Raw genomic sequence first — 17,240 nt, forward strand, 5'->3', positions numbered from 1 at the left:
TCCGCTATGGCACGAAAGGAACTCCCTTTAGGAGAATGTATAATGCCGTGCGGGAATGCTTACCGTATAATGCAGAGGACACAAAGCTGTGCTACATTTACTGTGCAGAGGAATTCTCTGTATTTTGTTACGATGCAGATTCTGATTCAGTCGGTTTGGGGCGGGGCCCGGGATTCTGCATTTCTAACAGGCTCCAAGTGATGCTGCTGCTGCTAGCTGGGACCAAGGGTGAAACCACAAAATATATAGTTCCAGTTAGGTTCAAGCACGTATGTGCGCAGAGCAAAAAGATGGGGAGAAAACACACCAAAATGGGCACTTTTTGTTGTTCTTTCTACTTTCCTATGTTTCAAGTTTTCCCTAATGTCCATTATTTAATTAAAAATATTAAATAAAAAAGAAGAGAGACGGCTGCTTCTTTGAGTGCACTTAAACATTTTTTATTAGTATCTCTTTCAACAGTTTTTCTCATCAAAGTCAGTGAGAAAACAGAGTTCGAGGAAAACAAAAAACAACTGCTGCTTGCAATTAAGACCTGACACTGTCAGGACAGCATCAAGGACACCACAGTGTGGCTCTTGGGATCAGCGACAGACGTGGACGGGTGGTTTTTATCGGCTGACTTTATCAAAAAAAGTGAATAATGCCCGAAACAATCAAATACCGCATGGAAAAGAATTTATAGCACCTTTTGTGTTTGTGGTTGGAATGACTGCGGAGGTGGTGAAGTCAGAATGTGTATCTGCAGCCACAAAATAGATTTAGGTTTTTGTCTTGCAAAATCCGTCTGAACTTCGTGGCTCCAGTCACAGTCTGAGGATTAAGTCATCAGCCCCAGGGGAGGACTTCAGGGGAGGCTAAATCAGATCCAGGGAGAGAGAGCACGCAGCGCCGTGCCCATCCTACGGGGCATGTTGGAGAAATGTCGCAATACAATCTCCCAGTGTTTATTGCTGGAAAGAAGCAAGCTGGAGAGCACAGGACGGCCAAGAAAAGGACTCCAGGTTCCCCAAACCAATGTCTGCAGAGGGTGAACCAGGAAGAACCAACAGACTCTCTGTTTCCAGGAGTGACTCTTTTCTGCTGCTCCGTGGCTCCAACTCTATCAATGTAGGAGGGTTGCTTTAGGGTTACCCTTTCCATCTTTGGGGACCCAGTATTACAACCGCTCTGTGTCTCTTCCCTCGCAGAGGACGTGTAGAGAGCCTCCCTGGAGAGGAGCATTTGACCTCACAATCGGCCTTCTTACAAGATGCCCATTTGTTGTTTTTGCTTTTTATCTTTTAGTTTGAGCCGTTCGCATACACCCAACACCATGGAACAGCTTTCTAGCAACTTTGTCAACCAGTGATTCTCCAAATGTCACCTGCCACAGAATCCCCTGGGGAGTCTTAAAACTGCACCTGAGGAGTTCCCGCTGTGGTGCAATGGAATGGGCAGTGTCTTGGGAGTGCTGGGACTCGGGTTCAGCTCCCGGCCTGGCACAGTGGATGAATGAAGGACCTAGCAGTACCACAGCGGTGGCTTGGGTCCAGACTGCCATTCCGATCTGATCTCTGGCCTGGGAGCTCCCTATGCTTCGGGCGGCCCAAAATGGAAAAAAAAAAAAAAAAAAGCACAACGCAACAAAACAAAACACCTGATTCTTCCGCAAGCTGAAGCGGGAGATCCCTGGGGTGGAGCCTCAGGAGAGGAGTTTACGATTTGTAGCCAGAACAGAACAGGTGGGGAAAACGTGGTAAGCTGCCCTGTGCCAGCCTCCACTGCTAAGAACAGTGCTGGCCACAGGCCAGGAGCAAAAGTCCTCCCCAGAGGCTGTTCGGCAAGGCCAGGCCCTTCCCCAGGGACCTGCCACTGAGTGCCAGGGATGGCCTTGCCCCCAAGAACAGGGCTCAAGAGCAGGAAACGGGGGGAAGGAAGTAGACATTGTCCATTTGGCCAATGGCCTTTATCCTTCTGGAAGGTTCTGGCCCCTCTGAGAACCCGATGACAGTCACAGGTCTTTTCTCACTCGTGGGGGCCCTGTTGGGCCCTATGACCATCTCCAGAAAGGGAGGAAGCTGGAGGCTCCAGCCAAAGCAGCATCCACACGTCTCTCTCATGGGCCTTCCTGCAAGCAGAGGATGGGAAAGCCAATAGGAAGCCCAGGTCATTTCAAAGTTTTCAGGTGATCTCAGCCCCCATGCTGGGATCCCTCAGCTGATGTCAGGGAAGCTTCCAGGCCCTAGAACCTGCAAAGACCCCAGGCCGTGCCATTTAATGAATGGGAAGGTTCTCCTCCTCCACCCTTTTGAGACATGCCAGGCCTTTCCAGAGCCCACCCAGAACTTAAATAAGCACCCCCACTGTGATGGTGAGACTCCAGAACTAAAATAAACTTAAATAATATCCCAGAAAATTGTGGATTTAGGAATTGGAATGTACGAGGCAGGGTTTGCTCTCCCTCTATTACAGCTTTCATGAAAGGGAAACAAATAATAACGCTCCCCCAGGCTAAAGTTAGAGTCGACATATAGTTTTCACCAGAAAATATACAGTTAGGTGTCAATTTGGAATGCACGTACTTCCAGTGTGAAATCCTCTCCACGACCACAGGCTCCTCAAAGCCAAAGCCAAGAGCAGGGGAGGCCTCTGTGTGGTCCGAATGCTCAGGAAGGGAGGGAGGTCGAATTTATTGACTGTTCACCTGGCACGTAGCTCCCGCCGTCTTGCAATGTCTTTAACGACAATCCTGTGAAATGGGTTTTATTGGCCTCAGTTTACAGGTGGAGAAGCCGAGGTTTGGAACGGACAAGTTACGTGCCCAATATCATGGAAGGAGGGGAACCATTAACCTGGAACTGATTTTTCTAATGATTTCTTTGCCTAATCACCTGTTTGCTTCTTTTGGTGTCCCAGTTTCCCCTGTCTTTTGAGCTAAGGGCTTTATAAAAACTTCATCTCAGGCTATATATTTTCTTTCTTTTTTTTTTTTTTTTTTTTTTTTGTCTTTTTGCTATTTCTTTGGGCCGCTCCCGCGGCATATGGAGGCTCCCAGGCTAGGGGTCGAATCGGAGCTGTAGCCGCCGGCCTACGCCAGAGCCACAGCAACGGGGGATCGGAGCCGCGTCTGCGACCTACACCACAGCTCACGGCAACGCCGGATCGTGAACCCACTGAGCAAGGGCAGGGACCGAACCCGCAACCTCATGGTTCCTAGTCGGATTCGTTAACCACTGCGCTATGACGGGAACTCCTCAGGCTATATATTTTCTAAGCAGTCTGCCGATTATTTTTCTAGAGCTGCTGGGTCCCACTGCTAGCGGGTGGCCGAGCTGGGCTTCACACCCAGCCATTCTGAGTCCCTGCCCATGACTTTGTGCTTCCCCCTTGAATGAGAAGAGAAAGACAGGATTTCCCTGGGAATCTGAAAAAGCTGGAGTTTAGGGGCCAGAGGCCAAGGCTGAATGTCTATGCCAGGCCTTCCCCTCTGCCCTCTCCAGGGGAAGAAAGCCTTGAGCCTTTGCAATGATACCTTCTGTGGCTTCAGTTTTCTTTTCTGTCTGCAGAGGGCACAAGAGCAGATGCGCTGAGGCAGTGGTCCCCAAACGCTGGGGTATGGGTGCTGCCGTGCATCAGAACACCAGGATAAGGAGTTCTCATTAGGCTTAGTGGGTTAAGAACCCAACAAGTGTCCATGAAGATTTGGGTTCGATCCCTGGTCTTGCTCAGTGGGTTAAGGATCCCGCGTTGCCATGGCTGTGGTGTAGGCTGGCAGCTGTAGCTCCGACTGGACCCCTAGCCTGGGAACTTCCATAAGCCGCAGGTACAGCCCTAAAAAAAAAGAAAAACTGGTTTCATGGAGTTTCTGCTGTGGCTCAGCAGGTTAAGAACCCAACATCGTCTCTGTGAGGATGCAGGTTTGATACCAGGCCTCGCTCAGTGGGTTAAGGATCTAGTGTTGCTGTGGCTGAGGCCGAGACTGGCAGCTGAAGCTCCCATTCAACCCCTACCCTGGGAACTTCTATATGTGGCAGGTGCTGCTATAAAACCAATAACAACAAAAATTAAAAAAAATATCAACACATCTCCAGCTGATGAGTCAATAAATATTTATCAAACATCTACTATTTGCCAGGCTCTGTTTAGGTGCTACAGACACATCAGTGAACAAACAATAGAAATATAAATAAACAGGCCTCGAAGGTCTCTCTTTATTCTCTGTCCATATTTGTCCTGGGGAAGCAGGTGTTGGTGCTTCAAGCTGAAAGACCAAATGATAAATTTAATTATAATGCATTTCCCACCCCCATATTCACACCCCGAACTCCCATCCCCTTTTGATCCCGAGTCAAGGCCAATTTCAAAACTCCCTTGATATTCAGCTGGGAGCTTGCAGGCCCCAGACAGTCCTTCAGTGGCCTGTGGGAATATCCCAAGAGAAATATTTTTTGTCAAAAGAATGCCAGCGGTTTAATTACTCTGTGGCCTGTGTTGCTGATTTCCATTTGACAGAGCGGAGCCCAGAGAGACCGGAAGGTCTGTTGTGAGAGGCTTCGGCAGCTGGGGCCTGGGGCCTGTGCCCTGAGCAGGGGTGGGGAGAGTGGGGAGAGTGGGGAGGTGGGGGGTGGGGGGCACACGGCACAAATGCTTTGAATGCCTCCTCTGCGTGAAGCCTTCTGTTTTACCACCGGCTATCGGGGGCAGTTTAATTTATAATGTCCACTGCTTGTCACTTATCATTAGCCAAACAGGGAGGTGGGAGTGGGGGTGGGGGGTGAGGGTGGGGGCAGCCCAGAGGGCAGGAGAGGCTCTCAAAACAAGATGCATCAATAAAATTAAGGTATACCCACCAGGCTCAGGGAGTGGCCGCGGCCAGGCAGCCCCATGTTGCTCTGAGGCCAATCTCATCTTTCTGCCAGGGCTTTGCAGCAGCTCATGGTGGGAGTTGCATCAGTGATCGTGTTTCCCCCCCATCAAATCTCAGCAAAGGACTGTGCTGTGTGGTACAAAAGGGAAAGAGAAAGAGCAGGATGTGTCCTGGGATTGGTTCCCACTGGGGCTGCAAACTGGGACTCCAGAGTGGGTCTAGTCTGAGGTTGGATATTGTTTGGCCTCGACAGCGTTTGACAAATTGGAAAATTTCACATCAAATTCTGGGTTTCTGACTTTTCTTGAAAAAGTAAGATGTGACAAAACCACACTGTCTTTTCCAGCAGGGCAAGATGCAGCGGATCACCAGCTTGGGGCAGCCACGTGAGGTTGTGGGGGTTGTGCACTGCACAAGGCAGCTGGTCAATGGAGCAAATGGAGGCTGACCCCAGCCCAGGCCATCTGCCCAGCAAAGGCCGTGTGGGCAGGATGTGGGCCTTCTAATTCACTGCCTCCAACAATTCCTGCGGCCGACTCCCCCTGCCCGGCTCCTGAGCTTGGTGAGCACGTGACTTTCTGACTCTCAGCATATTAAGGACACTGCTCCATCTTCTCTATGTAAGGAACTCCTCTCCATCCTTCAAGGCTCAGCTTAACTCTACGTTCCTGGACCTCCCCTGAGAGCTGGTGGTTCGAACCTCTGTATTTTCCCAACAGCCCATGGCCATGGCTATTACAGCACTCAGCACACCGCTGAGCTCTAATTCATTAACAGGTCTTTGTTGCCTATAGACTCTGAGCCCCTTGAAGATGGACCCTACTCCTTCCTGCTCTCCCTCTGCCTGGGGCACAGCACTTAATCAGCGAGGGCTGAATGGATGACTTGTAGAGAAATTTATAACAGGCAGGGGAAGCTCCCAAGAGGCTGCCTGAATTCCCAAGCCAGGAAGGTCAGGAAGAAGTAAAAGATTTTAGCTTTGGGGTTTTGAAATAAGCTCAGACTCCTAATTCCCTCTCTTGGATTCTCTATAGGGCATTTGAAATCTTAAATACATGTGTGTGTGTGTATGAGTTCCTTGAGGGCTCAGCAGGTTAAGGATGCGGCGTTGTCACTGCCAAGGCTCAGGCCGCTGCTGTGGCGTGAGTTCAGTCCCTGGCCCTGGAACTTCCACATGCCTTGGGTGTAGTCAAAATATATATATATGCATATATATATATTCAATCTTTTTTCTTGGTATTTTTGAGATAGAATTGGCATATAACAATGTGATGGTTTGACACACAGATATATTGTGAAATGATTACCGCATAAATTTACTTAACACCTATATCATCTCACATAATTACAATTTTGTAGGGGGGGGTATGGTGAGAACATTTAAGATCCTGCTGTGTAGCCCAGGGAACTATATCCAATCACTTGTGATAGAACATGATAGATGATAATATGAGAAACAGAATGTATATATATACATAACTGGGTCACTTTGCTGTACAGCAGAAATTGACAAACCATTGTAAATCAACTATCATAAAAATTTTTTTTTAAATTACTCTCTTAGCAATTTTCAAGTATAAGTTGCAAATTCTAGTATTTTCCACTATCTGGTCCAGTTAAAAGGATGAAAAGGTGTGACCTGGCAAGGGGACAGCATCACGCTCAACACACCATCAGTGCTCAACAAACGTTGGCTGTTAATATTATTACCCATTCAAAGAACACGGGCTGAGGGCCCACCCTGCAATGTGAGTAAGATGAGATTCTTGATTTTGTGCTGGCTAAGCTGGGGAAGTGAGGCGGAGGTTACAGGAGTCAAGATCAGCTCGTCAATGGAGTTCCCATCGTGGCTCAGAGCAAACGAATCAGACTAGTATCCATGAGGATGCAGGTTCGATCCCTGGTCTTGCTCAGTGCGTTAAGGATCCACCATTGCCCTGAGCTGTGGTGTAGATCATACACGCGGCTCGGATCTGGCGTTGCTGTGGCTGTGGTGTAGGCTGGCAGCTGTTGCTCTGATTAGACCCCTAGCCTGGGAACCTCCATATGCTGCAGGTTCGGCCCTAAAAAGACCAAAAAAAAAAACAAAAAAACAAAAAACAAAAACAAAAAAACAAAAAATCAGCTGGTTCATGCTGCAGTAACAAATGATTCCAAATAAATGAGGCCTCAAGCATCACAGTCAAGTTCCTTTCTCTCTCACACTTCATGTGTGTCATGAGTCAGCTCCTGCCTCCCTCGGCACTTTCTTTACTCCAGTGCCAGGCTGGCAGCGCGGTTTCTGGCAGGGGCATTGCCGTCCTCTGCAGTAGAGGGAAAAGAGAGCAAGGTGAACCCTACTTGGCTTTGGAAGCATCTGTTTCTCACTGACTCATAAGTCCCACTTCACAGGCTGGTGCAAGTCACATGGCCAAGCCTGAGTGAGGCTGGCGCATCAGGGAAGCTGGATCCTTCTCCAGGGAGGCGGAGGGAATTATCTCTGAGCAACGGGGACCGTGGAGCCCAGGGCCAGCAAGCAAATAATTACAGGCTGGGAGAAGTAGCATATAGTTCTGCATGGTGCTAGCAGAGGAAAGGGGCTGACAGCCTGCAGGGCAAGGAGAGCTTCATGGAGGAGGTGACATAGGAGTTGGATCCTGAAGGATGAGCAAGAGCTCACCGGGAAGAGAAAACAGGAAACATTTAGGTGGAGTGAAAAGGCAACTGACCAGACATGGAATTGTGAAAAAGCCCCAGTGACTGGGGGGGGGGAGGTGAGGGTGGGTCAGGGTGGGGCTAACACTGTCCAGGTGGATTTGGGCCCGGACAGGGGTGCTCTGTTGACCCTCAGGCTAGGGATTTGGGAATTTTCTCTAAGGGTGATAGAGAGGTATTAAACCAGGAGATACAATTTTGATCCCCGGACTGGCTGGATGCAGGGATGTTTTCATCCTAAGTGCAGAGAAAGAGCCAAATAAAAGGCAGCCCTAAATCAAAGAGACCCTCTCCTGCCCCCCCCCCCCCCCCCAAGAAGCGAGGTTTTCTGCACTGGAGCCCAGACTGGACTGATCTCCTGGGGTCGCCTTTCCTACTGCCAGAGATTGGGCACAGCTGGCCTGCAAATGCTACAGGGGTGCAATGGGGACGGAGGTCCCGTGGACCCGCCTGACCCCGCGCACCCCGCCCGCAGCCCCCGCGCTGGAAGAGAGGCCCCTCCTCCCCTCTGGGGGCCTGGGGTGGCGGATATTTGTCTGTGATACGATTGTAATTTGGGCCCCATTTGGCCGCAGTAAATTGTCCTGTTTGCACAGCGCCAGGCTGAAATAGCTCGGCGCGCGCGCCCCAGGAAATGAGCTCAGGGCCTGGCCGCCGCGGAGAGCGCGCTGCAGCCGCCCCGGCGCTCCCGGCGCCCCCGCGGGCCCGCGTGCGGCCGGAGGGGCTATTTTTTCATTTGACCGACTTAAACAGGTAATTTGAATTATGATCATGAAAAAGTGCCCCGAGGCTCTGTCTGCCACCGAAAGCTCTGAGCAAAGTGGGAGACTCTGCCATGGGAACTTGGGGGATCTGCAGCATCTTCTTTTGGGGCGGGGGGGGGGGGTGGAGGAAGGGGGGGGCAGGAGGGAGGAAGAGGGTAGGGAACCAAGGCTTGGTCCCAGATGGGCTTCTTCTGCCACCTCCAATGAGGCATTAAAAAAAGGCAAAACCCCGGGGGGACAAAAATGCTTTCTGGGAGGAATTCCTGTCCTGGCTCAACAGAAATGAATCTGACTAGCATCTCTGAGAAGTCAGGTTTGATCCCTGGCCTTGCTCAGTGGGTTAAGGATCCTGCGTGGCCGGGAGCTGTGTCGCAGACACGGCTCAGATCTGGCGTTGCTGTGGCTGTGGTGTAAGCCAGCAGCTACAGCTCTGATTCGACCCCTAGGCCGGGAACCTCCATGTGCCATGGGTGCGACCCTAAAAAGATTTTTTTTTTTTTTTTGTCTTTTTGTTGTTGTTGTTGTTGCTATTTCTTGGGCCGCTCCCGCGGCATATGGAGGTTCCCAGGCTAGGGGTCTAATCGGAGCTGTAGCCACCGGCCTACGCCAGAGCCACAGCAACGCGGGATCCGAGCCGCGTCTGCAACCTACACCACAGCGCACAGGGATCGTTAACCCACTGAGCAAGGGCAGGGATTGAACCCGCAACCTCATGGTTCCTAGTCGGATTCGTTAACCACTGCGCCACGACGGGAACTCCTAAAAAGATTTTTTTAAAAAATGCTTTCTCAATAGGACTCTACATCCATGGAAGAGGACAGGTGAAGTATGGGTACACCGATGGCCCCAGCCTCTATAAGCAACACAACAGCTATTTTAATTTCTCTAGCTTGAGGTGGATCTTCACCCCCATACATAATGCGATAATCATGGCATATATACAGTTCTGTGCTCTCTTTTTCACATGCTTTTAATTCCCGAATACTGTTTCTTGTTGTTACACAATTTTCCAATTTACCGTCCTCACTAGTATCATAGTATTTCATTGGATGGATGTGCCATCAATTAGAGGACCATCCCCCTAGGTTGGCTCCAATTTTCCCTCTCATAAATAACGTCGCAGTAAATGTCTTTGTAGGTATAGAATTGTCCTCGCTTCCTGATGAATTATTTCCTTAGGATTAATTCCCAGGAGGTAGATTATTGGGCCAAAGGCTATGAACATTTTTATGTCACTCGGTATTATTGCCGAATTGATTTCCAAAAGGGTTGTGTCTGATGATTTACTGTTTCAAGAGGAGGAGCTCACCAAATGTGTGCACCCATGCTTCCCCACCCACACACAAAGGGCATGGCCTTGGGGGTCAGAGAGCAGGTCCCTGGGGGGAGCTCCCAGTGGAGGGGGGGGGTAGAGATACAGGTGAAAAGGGCCCGGGAGGGGTGGATGCTGGGACAGCCTTCACCCCAGGGTCAGTAATTTCTGGAAGGGCCAACTTCCTGAAGGTTGGACCTCCTCTCCTGTCTCATCTGTCCCAAGCCCCCATCTCACTGTCCCTCCTCAGAGTTCCTCCTGCCACGGCCACCTGGGAACGGGCCCAGCCTAGGCCTTGAAACAGCACGATTTGCTGAGCCAGCTTTACCATGAAACAGAAGCTACTGGCACCTCTGGCTTCTTGTCCTCGTTGTTTCCTGTGACGCAGAGCTAACTCCTCAGTGACAGACTCAGGAGGGGTGGCTGGATTTGCCATAGGAAAAGCCGTCTACCTCAATATAGGCAGGTCATTGCCAGGTTAAGTGATGGCGGAATCTTCTCTATTGACAAAGACCAAGACTTGGGAGAGGAAGACAAAACGTTGGCTGTCCACACCCCAACGATCCCATGGGCTGAAGTCATTTCTCCCACAACTGTTTTTAGTATCACCTCAGCTGACCTCCTGGACAGTTTTGTTACTTTCTCGACAACCCCGTAGGAAGAAAGCACTTGTAGGGACTACTGGGCCAAGGGAAGATAAACCTGACTTCTTCTCTTCGATAATAACCCATGTGTTCTTGGGACGAGCCACTCAGAGAACGTGGGTCCCAACTCTGCTGACAAGACCAAGTTCTGGATGGGTCGGCCACATCCTTGCTGTCCCTAAGGCCCAAAAGCCTTTGGCAAAGTATCTTTTATGCAGCCACGTCTTCCTCTCAAGGCGGCACCATGCAGAAGTGGACAGGAGGGGGCCGTGGCAGGAGGGACTCTGGGGATTGGACAGTGAGGAGGAGGCTTGGGAGTGACACAGATCTGAACATCTGACATCTGACAGTGAGGGCAGGGGGCGCAGGGGTTGGGGGTGGGGGCAGGGCAGGGAGTCAGAAAATCCCTGGGATAAACCGTTACCCGCCAAGTAGAGTCCAGAGCCAGATAACACGGTGCTTTGCTCTGATCCCTCAGGTCACAGCTCCTGTCCCCAGAGCCTGCTTCCCCAGGGTCTCCTGGAAAGCTACCACGCTATCCCTGAAGGGTGTCACGCTCAGAATCACCCCTCTACCCCAACTCCCAACAGGGGTCCCAGGATCCAGCTGTGCCCCTGACTGTATGTCTCCTTAGCTGAAGTTCTTGGCCATTGCCTGAGAGGAGGACAGAGGGAAGCCACCATTCCTCCAGCTGCCTGGAGCTCATGGTGCTGGCACTGTGGCTCCCTCCCTGATGAGCCTCAGCAAAGCAGAAGCCCGCAGGAGTTCCCTGGAGGCCTAGCAGTTAAGAATCCGGCAACTAGTTCCCGTCGTGGTGCAGTGGTTAACGAATCCGACTAGGAACCATGAGGGTGCGGGTTCGGTCCCTGGCCTTGCTCAGTGGGTTAACGATCCAGCGTTGCCGTGAGCTGTGGTGTAGGTTGCAGACGCGGCTCGGATCCTGCATTGCTGTGGCTCTGGCGTAGGCCGGTGGCTACAGCTCCGATTAGACCCCTAGCCTGGGAACCTCCATATGCCGCGGGAGCGGCCTAAGAAATAGCAACAACAACAACAACAAAAAAGACAAAGGACAAAAAAAAAAAAAAAAAAAAAAAAAGAATCCGGCAACTGTCACTGCTGTGGCAAGAGTTCAACCCTGGCTCTGGAATGTCTATATGCCTTGGGTGTGGCCAAAAAAATAAAAATAAAAATAAAGCAGAAGCCCACACATCAGGGGACTCCATACTGGTAACGGGCATCCCCCTATTCCCTGCTGGGTGAAAATGGGTGTGAACTGGGGGATGTGGGTGCTGCTCTTAGGTTGGGCCTTTCTTACTTTGGGCTGTGTTTTCCCACAAGCACTGCCTGCTGGCAGGCATCCTTTCCCCTCACCCCACTCAGCCGTTTTCAGCCCCTTCAGCTCTAGTTCCTAACCCGAAACATTGTCCCCAGTTCTCACAGTCTAACTCATTTGGTGCCTTTTGATGGCATCACCCAAAAGTGACTCAGGGTCCTCTCCTCCAAGGGTCTGCAAGGCTCAGCGAAGCCCAGCCTCCCTTCATCGTCTTGTTCATGGTCGCAGAGTCTGTCTCCCCAATACATCAGGACCCCGGGGGTGCTGCCCGTGTCTTACGCATCACTCGAACAAGGCGGCACCCCACCCAGGGCCTGCCTCTCCGAGCTTGCGCAGAAAAGCACGCTGATCAATTTCAGTTGTGCATCCAACTCCGCCTACACCTGACCAGGCTCTTGCTTGCAAGTGGTAGAAACCCACGCTGGCTAAGGCGCAGCAGAAGAGTTGATTGGAAGGATATTAGTGAGCACAGGCATCCGCCAGAAGGCTGGGCACCGGGATGGGATGGCAAAGGAGGCCAGGCAACAGGAAACAAGCTGGTGTCATACCGCAGGGACTTGGGTTGGGAGGTACCGCCCAGGTACCACCCCTACTGACCATCTCTGTCACTGCTCTGGAAATCACTGGCCAGTGTGAATTCTGGCCCAGTTTGAGGAGCATCAGGTTGGCCAAGCCTGAATCACATGTCCAACTCCAGGCAGAGGTGGGAGAATGCGGCTGGGCTCCCCAACTTCTGTGGCGGGACCCCTGACTTCCCCTAGGCCCATGGGAGAGTCCACACCCCAATGCGGGATGCTGAGCAGCCCCCCAAATGACAAATGTCTAACAGTTACCAAGAGTGTACCAGGCATTATCCTGGTGCTAGAATATGGATGGGAGGGAGCCAGGCCCCAGCCCGGCAAGGAGGCTGGTGGGAACGCACTCCCAGCCATGTTTGTCACTTATGGGCACCCACTCCATGCCAGGCACCGTCCACGGTCTTTCTCAGGCATTGTCCCAGTTTATCCTCAGTGCGGGCAGAGCTGCACTAAAGAGGCTGAGGGTCAAGGGAACAGCAGGCTGGCCAAGTTGTTAGGGCAGCATCACAGGAAAACTACTGTCCAGCTGGGTCTGAAAGACGGTAGATGCACTCAACGGAGTGGAAAAAAGGGAAAGGCATTCCAGGCGGAAGGAACAGCATGTGTAAAGGCACAGAGGCACGGCAAAGTCGGAGGATGCTCAGGCCATTGTGGCTGCCGGTGTGGTGGGAATGTAGGGCGCACAGATAGGCTGGAGGCTATTGCAGTGGTCTGGGTCAGAGATGAGGAGGCCTTGAATCACAAGGCAGTAAAAACAGCTAATATTTCTTGAACATTTAGTAAATGCCAATCCTTAAACAGGACCGCCTCATCAATTAGCTCCTTGAATCTTCACAATAGCCCGTAAGACAAGCATTCTTTTTTTTTTAATTTTGAGGATGAAGAAACTGAAGACCAGAGAAGTCAAGCGACTTGCTCAAGGTCACACAGCTAGTGAATTGGCAGAGCCGGGATTTGAACCAAAGGCCATATGTCAATCCCTGAAGGTGCCAGAAGGGGCATGACCTGAAACGACTTCTGATGTCGTCTTGCCTGATGCTTCCTGACAGCCGCGTGTTTTGCGCATGGAAAGCCCAGAGAGGAGCTCCCCGCATTGACAGGCTGGCCCTGTGTGTTGGGCGAGGGCAGCTGCTCCTCCATCCTGAGGCCTTCTCACCCTGGCAGGGCGCCCCGGAGCCAGACCTCTGCATGGGACCTCCAGGTACAATACGGGGATGCTGAAGTCTGGTCCAGATTGGGGGTTGAAGGGAGGAAGCTCTTTTCTAGGAGAGCCGTGGATTTCAGTCTCAACTCTGCTACTCATTGTCTGTGTGAATTTAGGCAAGTGGCTTAATAGCTCCGACCCCAGATTTCCTGGTCTATAAAATGTGTCCTGTATCCATTCCCCAGCATCCCATGGTGCCCTCACCACTCTTTGTGTTGTTTTGAGGAACAGGAAACCCAGACGCCTGCCCTTTGGGAGATTCGTCTTACGGCCCTTCCCCTGCGGGGCCAAGGGGCCTCTGCAGGGTCAGTTTGGGTCTTGGATGGGATATGGGAGGTGATTGGAGCTTGGTGGTTCCACTGGGGCACCCAGGAGAATGTGATGGGCAATCCCCGTTCCTGTCTGCTCTGAGCCTCTTGTCCAGCCTTCCTCTCCATTCTCTGAGCTCCCCCTTGCCCTTCCAGTAAGTTCCCAGTTTGCTTATGTTCGCTGGAATCCAGGAGTACGACTTGCAATCAAACACTCCTCCCAATAGAGCATGTCTCTCCAACTCATGCGTTTATCATAGAGATTAAAGACGAATGCCTGTGGCTGGCACATCGCAAAGGGACCAGCGATGTTGTCACCAGGGTAAATCTCAGTTAGTCTGCACAACAACCCATGCATGAGGCAGGGGGGTATACCCATTTGACAGATGAAGAAACAGAGGCTCCAAGAGATGATCCCAGAGTATCTGACTGCAGTGTTCCTCAGCCATCCATGGTCCCCCACTGCCCCGGGGGGCTCCTACGACACCGGTACACCTCCCCAGAGTGTCACTCATCAGCTGGAACCACACTGCCTTCCAGAATGCCTTCTGCGGAATTCCCGCTGAGACATGATGGGATTGGCGGCATCTCTGGAGCACTGGGATGCGGTTCGAGGTTTGATCCCTAGCCTGGCAGAGTGGGTTCAGGATCCGGCATTGCCGCAGCTACGGCATAGGTCACAACTGTGGCTCGGATCTGATCCCTGACCTGGGAACTCCATATGCCTTGGGGCAGCCAAAAAAAAAAAAAAAAAAAAAAAAAGGTAGCCGTCAGAATGCCTTCTGCAGCTCAGGCATTGGCCCTGCATAGCTCGAGGTTGGCGGGGGGTGGGGTGGGGGCGAGGACCAAGTCCTCCACGTGAGTGTCCTGTAGCCCCGGGCTTGTCCCTGCTGTCTCAGGTAAAACTTTGGAAACCTCAACCCCTAATTACCGCCTGGCACAGGGCACCCAGTGGTTTCCGGGTGGCTTGTATTGACTCGCGCAGTCTTCATAGGAAGACATGGGTCTGGGCTAAATTTAAGCACCGTCACCGACAATTTAACAGTTTTCTGTGGGGGGGTAATTTAATGGTAAACCATAATTACCGATACAACTGATACCTTAATTCCCAAAACAATCTGTGGAGGTGTGTGGAATTCAAATCAGTCCAATTAGAATTCCATCTGCTCATAATAAAATATAGCATAATTGCTAATTGCCCTCCTTGGCTCACAATATTTTAAGGTAGAAATGTGGGGTTGTTTTTTAATATGGCTTTTATTTTAAAGTGTTTGGTTTCAATTTTGGACAAATGCCCATGAGAGGGAAGGCATCCAGGTCTCTGCACTTGGGCTCCTGTGGGGCCTCAGTGCTTCTCCCCTTGGCAAGAGCAAGTGGCCCGGGAGAAGGTCAGCTTGCACATGGGGCTCCGCCAATATCAGAGGTCCAGGGCTTAGCAAGGCTGAGAGAAGCTCTGTTGACATAAGCCACTTGAGTTTTAGCGTACTTTTGAGTCGGCAAAGCAATCTGATAAGCACTAGAATCAGAGAGGCAGACGTTCAAAGCCAGACCCTAGGATGTGAGGCAACTTACTCTCTGTGTGACTCAGTTTCCTGATCTGTAAAATGGGTATAATGATTTATCTTCCTCAGGGGGTTGCTGTGAAGATGGACAGGGTGCCTGGCACACAGTAAACATTCCAGACATGCTAGCTGTGCAGTTATTATAAATACATTCATTCAGGGAGTTCCCATTGTGGCTCAGTGGAAGTGAATCTGACTAGTATCCATGAGGACGCAGGTTCGATCCCTGGCTCGGTGGGTCAGGGATCCGGCGTTGCCGTGAGCTGTGATGTAGGTCGCAGACATGACTTGGATCCCGAGTTACTGTGGTTATGGTGTAGGCTGGCAGCTACAGCTCGGATTCGACCCCTAGCCTGGGAACTTCCATATGCCGCAGGTGCATCCCTACAAAGCAAAACAAAGAAACAAACAAGAAACCATTCACTCATCCAGTCGACAAATATATACTGAAGCCTGCAGGTGTCAGGCATGGTTTAGATGCTGAAGATGTAACAGTGAAAGTACCAGATCAAGCTCCTGCCTCGATGTAACTTCCCTTCTTGTGGGGGGACGGCGGGTGGTAAGCAAAGGAAGGTGAAAAATAATCTGACCCCTGCAAGAACCATGGGCTCTGGTTTACGTGGTTTTCTCACTGAGGATCTGAATTGTTCAGCCCTCCCTTGGAAGCTGAGTTTATAGATCAGGGAATGGAAGCTCCGAGGTGAAATTTGGGGCAGCTTGCACGTCCCCACCCCCACCCCAGACGTGGGAAAGACAAGCTGGGAGAAACAATCTCAGCAGAAAGGAACTAGGCAGTCAGGACGAGAGGGCCACCGAGGAGGTGCGAGGACCCAAGGCGCTGAAATCTCAGCTCTCTACCTTTAATCTGGAAGCGTCCTCAGGATCCCCTGGAGGCCACCTCGGAGGGGCAAGGGCTCAGGCAGTGGTGTCCCAGAGACCTGGCTTCAGATCCCGGCCCTAAACCAACTTGCTCTCAGGCCCAAGACAACTGCTTTACCTGCTCCCAGGAGGTGTCCGCTCCCCTGTAAACTGAGAATAAGAAGATCGTGTCACAGGGTCCTTGGCAAGGGTTTGTGGGGACCCTGCATGTCAAGAACATAGTACATCCTGAGCACTCCAGAAGTTCCAAGTCTGTCTCCCTCTTTTTAAAACTCAGGCCCAGAGGTGTTCCTCCTGTGGCACAATGGGATTGGTAGTATCTCTGCAGCGCCTGGACACAGGTTCAATCCCTGGATCAGCACAGTGGGTTAAAGGATACTATAGCTGTGGTATAGGTCGCAACTGTGGCTCAGATCTAATCCTTTGCCTGGGAACTCCATATGCCACGGGGCAGCCAAAAAAAAAGAAACAACAAAAAACAAAAAACTTAAAAAAAAAAAAACAAAAAAAAAAACAACTCAGGCCCAGAGAGGGGAAGTGACTTGCCCAAGGTCACACAGCAAGTTGTGGCAAAGAGTAGGCAGGTGTCACTCCAGTGTTCTTCTCATCCTCCCGGACAGACAGGAGGCAGCTTTTCAGTGGCCAGGGAGAGGGTCTTTGCCAGGCAGGTGCTGACCAGCAGTAGGCCAGAGAGACAGTTTCAAAAGAAGGGGGGATGAGTGTCCAGCCAAGAGACACTCCAATTTGACATGTACCCGAGTTAGAACAAAATAAGCCACGTAGATTTTGAATTCAGGCATTTGTTTACTCTCAACTGCTGAGCATGTTGGAGACGCCATGGAGGAGCAGAGAGGGAGTGTGGTGGGGGCAGGTGGCTGGGGGAGGTTGGAGGGCTGGGGTGGGACTGGTCTGGAACGGAGGCATATTCCTCCAGATGACCCCTTCCCGCTGAGAAGCCCTCTGGCATTCCCAGACAGGCCCTCCCCTCCCCGTTGGACAAATCCACTTCCCAGCTGAGATCCAAGAGGCCTCCAAGATTAAAAACCTGGTCACCCACTGGTTATGGGGCAAATGGCTTCTATTACAAGAGGGCTCCAGGGGCCTGGGAACCCA

The 17,240-nt window shown here is 51.3% G+C and overlaps 1 long non-coding RNA gene across 2 annotated transcripts in view; it reads right to left on the reverse strand.

Moving 5' to 3' along the window:
- Nucleotides 1-424: 424 nt before the first annotated feature.
- The window catches only part of LOC106505423 (uncharacterized), a 37,082-nt gene continuing 20,266 nt past the window's right edge, over nt 425-17,240 (reverse strand). Inside the window, exons 4-7 of one of the 2 annotated variants that reach the window (XR_014821130.1) lie at nt 4,833-4,978; nt 4,179-4,243; nt 2,565-2,731; nt 425-2,110 (exon numbers count right to left, since the gene is read on the reverse strand). This is a non-coding gene — a long non-coding RNA (uncharacterized LOC106505423). Of the gene's footprint in view, nt 2,111-2,564; nt 2,732-4,074; nt 4,244-4,832; nt 4,979-16,106; nt 16,278-17,240 lie in introns of those variants that run through there. The other variant, XR_014821129.1, reaches the window with a different exon arrangement.

The sequence above is a fragment of the Sus scrofa genome, chromosome 12, assembly GCF_054392235.1.
Source record: "Sus scrofa isolate SSC_HxYL_T2T_F1_AM1 chromosome 12, Sscrofa_HxYL_maternal_Yorkshire_Landrace_v2.0, whole genome shotgun sequence".
NCBI lineage: Eukaryota > Metazoa > Chordata > Mammalia > Artiodactyla > Suidae > Sus > Sus scrofa.